The sequence below is a fragment of the Nansenia antarctica genome (genome assembly GCF_963989245.1).
Source record: "Nansenia antarctica genome assembly, chromosome: 20".
NCBI classification, from domain to species: Eukaryota; Metazoa; Chordata; class Actinopteri; order Argentiniformes; family Microstomatidae; genus Nansenia; species Nansenia antarctica.
In genome coordinates this window covers 9,997,728-10,009,000 of record NC_137693.1, presented here as the reverse complement: position 1 = coordinate 10,009,000, position 11,273 = coordinate 9,997,728, and positions in this window count along the sequence as shown.

The window sequence follows — 11,273 nt, the reverse complement described above, 5'->3', positions numbered from 1 at the left end:
ACTCATCATCATTTAGATAATTTGGTTCAGATAGTAGAGAACGGCAATGGCAAAGAGAAGGATATTGCTTTTATTTGTGTGTAGTGTGACATCAGTAGTGGGTTCCAACTCTAGATGCTATTATTATTTATGCTGGTGATGCCAAATGCAAGGTACAACCTAGGCCACTAGAGGGCATAGTTGATAAGCGTGGTAAAGGAGAAAAGCCTTATCACGTCATATGGCAGATCCATTTGATAAAGAAACAGATATAGATTTGTTGCTTCAATTAATCAAAAGATGTAAAACAATATATACATTAGTGTGACAGAACATACATAAATATATCAAAGTAGCATCCACCAAATAGCACAGTTTTGAAGAACAAATCTATATATTTTACAAATAATAGTGATGAAGTGGGTTTGCCTTGTTCTGTGTTCCTCACAGAGGAAAATCCAACTGACACCGAGTCCTCCAGTGAACAGTCACACTAGTGAGCTGTACAACACCTGCACACCGTGACTCTAACGTGTTACCTCTGATATTAATTACAGTGGCCCCACAGGGGAGGCTGTGGCTCAGAAGGTAGAGCCGACGTCTAATGATCGCAATGTCTGCGATTCGATCCCCGGCTGGCCATGTGTCGAGGTGTCTTTGGGGCGAGACACTGAATCCCAAATTGCTTCCAATGAGAGGGCCAGCGATCTTGCATGGTAGCTTGCCTCCATTGGTAAAGCGCTTAAGCGAATAAGGTGCTATATACGTGCAGTCCAACGTGATTACAATGTGATTCCCTCTGAAATCCCTTATTGTATGAGGAGGGGTAGATAGGAGGGGTAGTTAGGAGGGGTAGAATCCCTTATTGTATGAAGTCCTCCATGTCCTTGTCCTCCAGCCTCCAGCACTCCCCCGTGGTGAGGTCCGCCACGCAGACGCCCAGGGCGATCAGAGGGGAGAAGACGGCCAGCGCCACGGCCAGGGCCAGCCGCCCGCACGGCCCACAGCGACAACCCCGCCCTGCCTGGCCCCCTCCGACGGCCCCGACCCCTCCTCCAGCACCCTCCTCCTCCTCCACTGCGGCACACACGGTGGGAACCCCCACGGTCCTACAGGGCTGGGCCCGGACAGCCTGCGGCACCCCAGGGGCGGGGTGGCGTCTCTGGGCCTTGGAGGAGCTGTGGACGCCGACGTCCTGCCTCTGGATGATGAGCGTCTTCTGGTCTTCTGCCGTGCCCAGAGACGGAGCTGGCTGGTGGGGGAGTGGTACAGGTACAGTGAGGTGGTCCCCTGGTAACGAGGGAGGCTGGCTGGCCATGGTGGAGGAGCCCGGCTGGGAGGATGGTGAGGGTCGGGTTCAGCTGTTGGGGTATGAATGGTGATGAGGAAGGGTATGAATGATGATGAGGAAGGGTATGAATGGTGATGAGGAAGGGTATGAATGGTGATGAGGAAGGGTATGAATGATGACGAGGAAGGGTATGAATGGTGATGAGGAAGAGTATGAATGATGATGGTCTGAACATCAAATGGAAACCTTGGAGCCTTCACATGTCAGCTACTGTACAGTATATCCTGTACCAGTTCAATACACCCTATTATTAAGTTTGTCACTTAGTGAGTGGGAGTGTATGCATGTGTTACGGTACATGTGGGAATACGGTACATGTGGGAAAACTATGGGTTAGGTGCTAGGGTGCTAGGGTTAGGGTTAGGGTTGGTGTTAGGGTTAGACATGCCAGGATGTACCAAGTCACCCTAGCACCTAACCCTAACCCTAGTTTTCCCACATGTACCGTATTCCCACATGTACCGTAACATATGCATGCTGTGATGTTTGTAGTTATTTCGAGATATCACAGGTCGTAGACATTACTGTCATGTTTTTTTCGCCTCAGTAATGAATCTACGGAGGTGTACTTATTCCATGGCTCTCTCTCTTCACTGTAACTGACCAATCAAATGCTTCATTGTTGTTGTTGTTGTTGTTGTTGTTGTTGTTGTTGGTAGACTTGACTGATAGGAAATTAGAGAAAATTCTGTCTTACCTGTGGTCTGGTTCTGGTCTCTGTGTGTCTGTCCCGCTGGGAGCGTCCGTGCGTCTGTGGTGAGATGTTAAGATGTCTTATCTTCTCAGTGATCACCTCCGTCATACACCGGCGTGCTAGACACACCTGCCTTCGTTCAGTTTACCTTATACAATAGAACCAACTGGGTAGAACCAGAAATGTGGATTCCAAGCTAAAGCCAACCCACCTGAAGTCGTTGAAAGAGTCATTCTCAGGTGAACTGTGATGCCTGAGGAGATAGCTACACTTGATCTCATCAGTACAGTACAACACACCCTCACACACACACACACCCACGCCCACGGCCACACACCCACACACACACACACACATCCACGCACACGCACACGCACACGCACACACACACACACACACACACACACACACACACACACACACACACACACACACACACACTGTTTAAGGAAGTTCCATAAAGAAAGTCTACCTTTGAAGATTACAATCAGTGTGATTGTAATCTTCACAGGAGGACACTATTTATGGAACTTCCTTAAACTGTGAATAGTAACTGTACTGTGTGTCTGTTTGGGATGACCTTATGGAAATTCAGTGAATAGGAGGGGCAGTTAGGAGGGGTAGTTAGGTAGGGAAGGAGGGGCAGTTAGGAGGGGTAGTTAGGTAGGGAAGGAGGGGCAGTTAGGAGGGGTAGTTAGGTAGGGAAGGAGGGGCAGTTAGGAGGGGTAGTTAGGTAGGGAAGGAGGGGCAGTTGATTGATTGATTGATTGATTGATTGAAAACCTTTATTGTCCCCAATGGGGAAATTTTGTTGTCAAACAGCTCAGTTAGGGCAGAAAACATTCAGTACAGAAAACAGAAAAACATTCAATAAAAAACATAAAACAGTGCAGGCTCAATAAGTAAAAAGTTCCAAAAGTTCCATCTCCAGGTCTCCCCCACCCTGCAGGGCCTGGTTGTAGAGTCGGAGTGCAGCTGGAATAAAGGACTGTCCAAATCTTTTTGTACTTTGACGGGGGAGAACAAATCTGTGGCTGAACTTGCTCCTCATCCCTGCCAGCTCGCAGTACATCGGGTGGGAGGGATTGGCCAGCATGTCCGCCAGTTTTTTCCCCATCCTCTGTTCTGCCACCACCTCTAGGCTGTCCAGCCCGGTCCCCACCACAGAGCTGGCCTTCTTCACCAGTTTGTTTAGCTTCGCAGCATCCCTGGCACAGATGTTTCCACCCCAGCAGGCCACGGCGAAGAACAGAACGCTGGCAACCACCGACTGGTAAAACATTTGCAGCAGCTTGTTGCAGACACCGAAAGACCTCAGCCTTCTCAGGAAAAACAGTCTGCTCTGCCCTTTCCTGAGAAGAGCCTCGGTGTTGTCAGTCCAGTCCAGTTTGTTATTAATTTGTACTCCCAGGTACCTGTAGGAGTCCACCCTCTCGACTTCCACCCCCTTGATGGTGATGGGGGCTGGGGTCCTTCTCTTCCTCCTAAAATCCACCACCAACTCCTTTGTTTTGCTGGTGTTAAGCAAAAGGTAGTTGGTGTCGCACCACTGCACGAAGCTCTCCACCAGGGCCCTGTACTCCTCATCCCTGTCGTCTGTGATGTAACCGACGATAGAGGAGTCATCCGAAAACTTCTGCAGGTGGCACTGGTCGGAGCTAAACTGGAAGTCGGAGGTATAGAGGGTGAAGAGAAAGGGTGACAGAACAGTTCCCTGGGGGGCACCGGTGTTGCACACCACCACCTCAGACTGACAGCCCTGCAGTCTCACATACTGACGCCTGTCTGTGAGGTAGTTGTGGATCCAAGCCGTCAGGGAGTCCTCCACACACATCACTGCTAGTTTGTCAGCCAGCAGTGATGGCTTGATAGTGTTAAATGCACTGGAGAAGTCGAAGAACATGGTCCTCACCATGCTCTGTGGCCTCTCCAGGTGTGTGTAGGCCCTGTGCAGCATGTAAATGATGGCGTCCTCCACCCCCATGCTCTCCTGGTATGCAAACTGCCGGGGGTCCAGGAAGTCCTTCACCTGGGGCTTAAGGTGTTGCAGCACTAGCCTCTCCAGGATCTTCATGACCTGTGGTGTCAGGGCGACAGGTCTGTAGTCGTTTGGGGTGCTGGGCCGTCCCTTCTTTGGCACTGGGACGATGCAAGAGGTCTTCCAGAGCTGTGGCACCCTCCTCAGTCTTAGAGATAGACTGAAGAGATGTTGGAATGTGTCCGCCAGCTCTCCAGCACACACCTTCAGAACCCTGGGGTTGATGTTGTCTGGACCTCTGGACTTGTTCACATTCACCCTGGAAAGCTGCCTTCTCACCTGCTCAGATGTTATAAAGCTGTGAGTACCGGTGTCTCCAGGTGTGAAGCATGCTCCCTGGCTCCTGGTGTTGGTAAGGGGAGGCAGTTGCTGCTGGGGTGCTGCTGGGGTGTCAGGGGGAGTGGGGGCTACTGTTGCCAGGGGTGCGGTACATTGGAGAGGGGAGGAGAGGGTCGGGGGCTGTGGGGGGTGACAGGGGGATGGGGGGGGTGACAGGGTCGGGGGCTGGGTCGGGGGCTGGGTCGGGGGCTGGGTCGGGGGCTGTGACAGGGTCGGGGGCTGGGTCGGGGGCTGGGTCGGGGGCTGGGTCGGGGGCTGGGTCGGGGGCTGGGTCGGGGGCTGTGACAGGGTCGGGGGCTGGGTCGGGGGCTGGGTCGGGGGCTGGGTCGGGGGCTGTGACAGGGTCGGGGGCTGGGTCGGGGGCTGTGACAGGGTCGGGGGCTGGGTCGGGGGCTGTGACAGGGTCGGGGGCTGGGTCGGGGGCTGTGACAGGGTCGGGGGCTGGGTCGGGGGCTGTGACAGGGTCGGGGGCTGTGACAGGGTCGGGGGCTGTGGGGGGTGGCAGGGGGATGGTTGGTCAAACCTGTTAAAGAAGCAGTTCAGGTCATCTGCCTGCTCTCGGGTCCCCTCCACCACAGGATGTGGCTGCTTGTGGCCCGTGATCTTCTTGAAGCCCTTCCACACCTCCTTGGAGCTGTGGGCCTCTAGCCCGCCCTCCAATTTCCTCCTGTATTCCTCTTTGGCTGCTCTCAGCTCCTTCTTCACCTCCTTCTGAGTGGCCCTGGCTCCCTCAGTGTCCCCTGCCTTAAACAGCCTCCTCTTCCTTTTCAGAAGGTTCTTGATGTTCCCATTTATCCACGGCTTGTTGTTAGGAAAGCACCGTACCTTTTTAATGGGGACGATGCTCTCCTCGCAGAACTTGATATAGTCTGTGACACAGTCTAGCAGACCATCTATGTCCTCCCCGTGGACTCTCTGGAACATCCCCCAGTCGGTTGTTTCAAAACACGCCCTCAGCTCCTCCTCCACGTCTTCTGACCATTGCTGGACAGTCCTGGTGGTGATAGGCAGCCTTTTTATGATAGGGGTGTATGTTGGTTCCATCCAGACCATATTGTGATCGGATGCCCCTAGTGGCGGGAGGGCAGTGGATGTGTAGGCTCCCTTCACATTGGCATATAGTTTGTCTAGTATTTTGTTCTCCCTTGTTTTACATGTGACATACTGGGTAAAATCCGTCAATGTCTTTTCCATATTTACATGGTTGAAGTCCCCATTCACAATGATAAATGCGTTTGGGTGAGCGGTCTGTATCCCCGCGATACAGGAATGGATGACGTCATTTGCGCGCGCCGGGTTCGCGCTTGGTGGAATGTAACTAGTCACAGCCACAACATGTGAAAACTCTCTCGGACAGAGATCTGGCCTCAAACCTAGCGCCAACAGTTCTATGTCTGGAGTGCAGACTTGCTCTTTGATAGTGATATGACCTGGCTTGCACCATTTGGAATTAACAAACACAGCGATCCCGCCTCCTTTTATCTTACCGCTGTTTCTCGTTCTGTCCGCGCGGACCATTGTGAAACCATCTTGTTCCATCGCCCCGTCTGGTATACCAGGATTCAGCCAGGATTCCGTCAGGAATAGCAGGCTGCATTTCCCATATTCCCCCTGTCCCTTCATCAGAGCAGAGAGCTCATCAGCCTTGTTGACCAGCGACCTTACGTTCCCCATAAGAACAGACGGCAGGCAGGTCCTATTTGCTTGTCTGTCTCTCCTCGCCCTCACGTACGCGCCAGCCCTAGTTCCCCGTCTGCGTGTCCTTATTTCGCTGGGCACTCCTGTAGGGGGAACGGCGGCGGCTCGACTCCTAAAGGCAATGAGCTCCTCTCTGGAATACACCCGCATTCCTCCGTTTATCAGGCACATATTGAGCACTCCGGTTAAAAGATAAAAGATAAAAGTTTGAAATAAAAGGTTGAAAAGGGCTAAAAAAGGGCTAAAAAGTAGAAGTAAGACTGAGCCGTTTCACTGGCAGCCACCCAACCGGCGCCATTTTGAATCAGGAGGGTTAGTTAGGAGGGGTAGTTAGGTAGGGAAGGAGGGGCAGATAGGAGGGGTAGTTAGGTAGGGAAGGAGGGGTAGTTAGGTAGGGAAGGAGGGGCAGATAGGAGGGGTAGTTAGGTAGGGAAGGAGGGGCAGTTAGGTAGGGAAGGAGGGGCAGTTAGGAGGGGTAGTTAGGTAGGGAAGGAGGGGCAGATAGGAGGGGTAGTTAGGTAGGGAAGGAGGGGCAGTTAGGAGGGGTAGTTAGGTAGGGAAGGAGGGGCAGATAGGAGGGGTAGATAGGTAGGGAAGGAGGGGCAGTTAGGAGGGGTAGTTAGGTAGGGAAGGAGGGGCAGTTAGGAGGGGTAGTTAGGTAGGGAAGGAGGGGCAGTTAGGAGGGGTAGTTAGGTAGGGAAGGAGGGCAGTTAGGAGGGGTAGTTAGGTAGGGAAGGAGGGCAGTTAGGAGGGGTAGTTAGGTAGGGAAGGAGGGGCAGATAGGAGGGGTAGTTATGTAGGGAAGGAGGGGCAGTTAGGAGGGGTAGTTAGGTAGGGAAGGAGGGGCAGTTAGGAGGGGTAGTTAGGTAGGGAAGGAGGGGCAGTTAGGAGGGGTAGTTAGGTAGGGAAGGAGGGGCAGATAGGAGGGGCAGTTAGGAGGGGTAGTTAGGTAGGGAAGGAGGGGCAGATAGGAGGTTCAGGGTCGTTGCCAGAGAGACAAAGCTCTCCCTCAGGCAGGCTGCTGCTGCCCCATGGTAACCCAGAAATAGACATGAAATGTTTACAGACTTGGCAGGCAGGGAGGGAGGGAGGGAGGGGGGGAGGGAGGGAGGGAGGGAGGGGGGGAGGGAGGGAGGGAGGGGTGGAGGGAGGGAGGGATGGAGGGGGGGAGGGAGGGATGGAGGGAGGGAGGGGGGGAGGGAGGGAGGGGTGGAGGGGTGGAGGGAGGGAGGGGGGAGGGAGGGAGGGGGGGAGGGAGGGAGGGATGGAGGGGTGGAGGGATGGAGGGATGGAGGAATGGAGGGAGGGAGGGAGGGATGGAGGGAGGGATGGAGGGAGGGAGGGATGGAGGGAGGGAGGGAGGGGGGAGGGATGGAGGGAGGGATGGAGGGAGGGAGGGAGAACACTGGCACTGACCATAGGACATCAACATCTATGAGATCACTGACTCTGTTTGGAGGCTCTGGTGAGGAAAGAGGGAGGGAGAGGGTGGAGAGAGGGGGGGAGGGGAGAGGAGAGGGGGATAGGGGAGGGGAGAGGAGAGGGGGATAGATAAAGAGGGAGGGAGAGGGGGGGAGAGGAGAGGTGGAGAGAGAGATAGAGGGGGGGAAGTGAGAGGGAAAATGATAGAGAGAGGGGGAAAGAGGTGAGAGAAATAGTGAGAGAGAGAGAGAGAGAGAGAGAGAGAGAGAGAGGGAGAGGGAGAGGGAGAGTAAAAGAAGGGGGGGGGGTGTAGAGAGGAGGGCGAGATCGTTTCTTGATTAATGATGCAGTAATACATGGAGACTTTTCTCGTCAACAACTATAAATAAACAAATCTGGAAGTACAAACTCAACTGGGAAGAATAGACACCACTGCACAGGCATGCATGGAATGCCCCCCCCCCTCCTTCTCCTTCTCCTCCTCCTCCCCCCCCCCCCACCCCTCCCTGAAGAACCTCTTCCTTGTTACCATGGGGAGGAGCGCTCGGTAGCGAGGTATCCGTCACCGGTGTGGCGACCCCACCCGTAAACAGCTCTGATAGTGAGAGGCAACAGGAAGGAAAAAAACACCCAAAAACTGCCTTCTATTTGTGGAGGCGGAGGGAGACAAAGGAGGGAGAGATAGGCCTGGGTAGAGCTGTCCTTGAGTGGTAGAGCAGATAGAGGAGACAGAGGAGACAGAGCAGATAGAGGAGACAGAGGAGACAGAGCAGACAGAGGAGACAGAGCAGACAGAGGAGACAGGAGGAGACAGAGGAGACAGAGGAGACAGAGGAGACAGAGGAGACAGAGCAGACAGAGGAGACAGAGGAGACAGAGCAGACAGAGCAGACAGAGGAGACAGAGGAGACAGAGCAGACAGAGAAGACAGAGGAGACAGAGAGAGACAGAGGAGACAGAGGAGACAGAGCAGACAGAGGAGACAGAGGAGACAGAGGAGACAGAGCAGACAGAGGAGACAGAGCAGACAGAGGAGACAGAGGAGACAGAGCAGACAGAGGAGACAGAGGAGACAGAGCAGACAGAGGAGACAGAGGAGACAGAGGAGACAGAGGAGACAGAGGAGACAGAACAGACAGAGGAGACAGAGGAGACAGAGCAGACAGAGGAGACAGAGCAGACAGAGGAGACAGAGCAGACAGAGCAGACAGAGGAGACAGAGCAGACAGAGGAGACAGAGGAGACAGAGGAGGAGACAGAGGAGACAGAGGAGACAGAGGAGACAGAGGAGACAGAGCAGACAGAGGAGACAGAGGAGACAGAGGAGACAGAGGAGACAGAGGAGACAGAGCAGACAGAGGAGACAGAGCAGACAGAGGAGACAGAGGAGACAGAGCAGACAGAGCAGACAGAGGAGACAGAGGAGACAGAGGAGACAGAGGAGACAGAGGAGACAGAGGAGACAGAGGAGACAGAGGAGACAGAGGAGACAGAGCAGACAGAGGAGACAGAGGAGACAGAGGAGACAGAGCAGACAGAGGAGACAGAGGAGACAGAGGAGACAGAGGAGACAGAGGAGAAAGAGGAGACATAGGAGACAGAGGAGACAGAGGAGACAGAGCAGACAGAGGAGACAGAGGAGACAGAGGAGACAGAGGAGACAGAGGTAGACAGAGGAGACAGAGGAGACAGAGCAGACAGAGGAGACAGAGCAGACAGAGCAGACAGAGGAGACAGAGCAGACAGAGGAGACAGAGGAGACAGAGGAGACATAGGAGACAGAGGAGACAGAGGAGACAGAGCAGACAGAGGAGACAGAGGAGACAGAGGAGACAGAGGAGACAGAGGTAGACAGAGGAGACAGAGGAGACAGAGCAGACAGAGGAGACAGAGCAGACAGAGGAGACAGAGCAGACAGAGCAGACAGAGGAGACAGAGGAGAAAGAGGAGACAGAGGAGACAGAGGAGACAGAGGAGACAGAGCAGACAGAGCAGACAGAGGAGACAGAGGAGACAGAGGAGACAGAGGAGACAGAGCAGACAGAGGAGGGAGAGCAGACAGAGGAGACAGAGGAGACAGAGGAGACAGAGGAGACAGAGGAGACAGAGCAGACAGAGGAGACAGAGGAGACAGAGCAGACAGAGGAGACAGAGGAGACAGAGGAGACAGAGCAGACAGAGGAGACAGAGCAGACAGAGGAGACAGAGGAGACAGAGGAGACAGAGGAGACAGAGGAGACAGAGGAGACAGAGGAGACAGAGGAGACATAGGAGACAGATCAGACAGAGGAGACAGAGGTAGACAGGGGAGACAGAGCAGACAGAGCAGACAGAGGAGACAGAGGAGACAGAGGAGACAGAGGAGACAGAGCAGACAGAGGAGACAGAGGAGACAGAGGAGACAGAGGAGACAGAGCAGACAGAGGAGACAGAGGAGACAGAGGAGACAGAGGAGACAGAGGAGACAGAGGAGACAGGGCAGACAGAGGAGACAGAGGAGACAGAGCAGACAGAGCAGAAAGAGGAGACAGAGCAGACAGAGGAGACAGAGGAGACAGAGCAGACAGAGGAGACAGGGCAGACAGAGGAGACAGAGCAGACAGAGGAGACAGAGGGAGACAGAGCAGACAGAGGAGACAGAGGAGACAGAGCAGACAGAGGAGACAGAGCAGACAGAGCAGACAGAGGAGACAGAGGAGACAGAGGAGACAGAGCAGACAGAGGAGACAGAGGAGACAGAGCAGACAGAGGAGACAGAGCAGACAGAGGAGACAGAGCAGACAGAGCAGACAGAGGAGACAGAGGAGACAGAGGAGGAGACAGAGGAGACAGAGGAGACAGAGGAGACAGAGGAGACAGAGGAGACAGAGGAGACAGAGGAGGAGACAGAGGAGACAGAGCAGACAGAGGAGACAGAGGAGACAGAGGAGACAGAGGAGACAGAGGAGACAGAGCAGACAGAGGAGACAGAGGAGACAGAGGAGACAGAGGAGGAGACAGAGGAGACAGAGCAGACAGAGGAGACAGAGGAGACAGAGGAGACAGAGGAGACAGAGGAGACAGAGCAGACAGAGGAGACAGAGGAGACAGAGGAGACAGAGGAGAAAGAGGAGACAGAGCAGACAGAGGAGACAGAGGAGACAGAGCAGACAGAGCAGACAGAGGAGACAGAGGAGACAGAGGAGACAGAGCAGACAGAGGAGACAGAGGAGACAGAACAGACAGAGGAGACAGAGGAGACAGAGGAGACAGAGGAGACAGAGCAGACAGAGGAGACAGAGGAGACAGAGCAGACAGAGGAGACAGAGGAGACAGAGCAGACAGAGGAGACAGAGCAGACAGAGGAGACAGAGGAGAGAGAGGAGACAGAGCAGACAGAGGAGACAGAGGAGACAGAGCAGACAGAGGAGACAGAGGAGAGAGAGCAGACAGAGGAGACAGAGCAGACAGAGGAGACAGAGGAGACAGAGCAGACAGAGGAGACAGAGGAGACAGAGCAGACAGAGGAGACAGAGGAGACAGAGCAGACAGAGGAGACAGAGGAGACAGAGGAGACAGAGCAGACAGAGGAGACAGAGGAGACAGAGGAGACAGAGCAGACAGAGGAGACAGAGGAGACAGAGGAGACAGAGGAGACAGAGGAGACAGAGCAGACAGAGGAGACAGAGGAGACAGAGCAGACAGAGGAGACAGAGGAGACAGAGCAGACAGAGGAGACAGAGGAGACAGAGCAGACAGAGGAGACAGAGGAG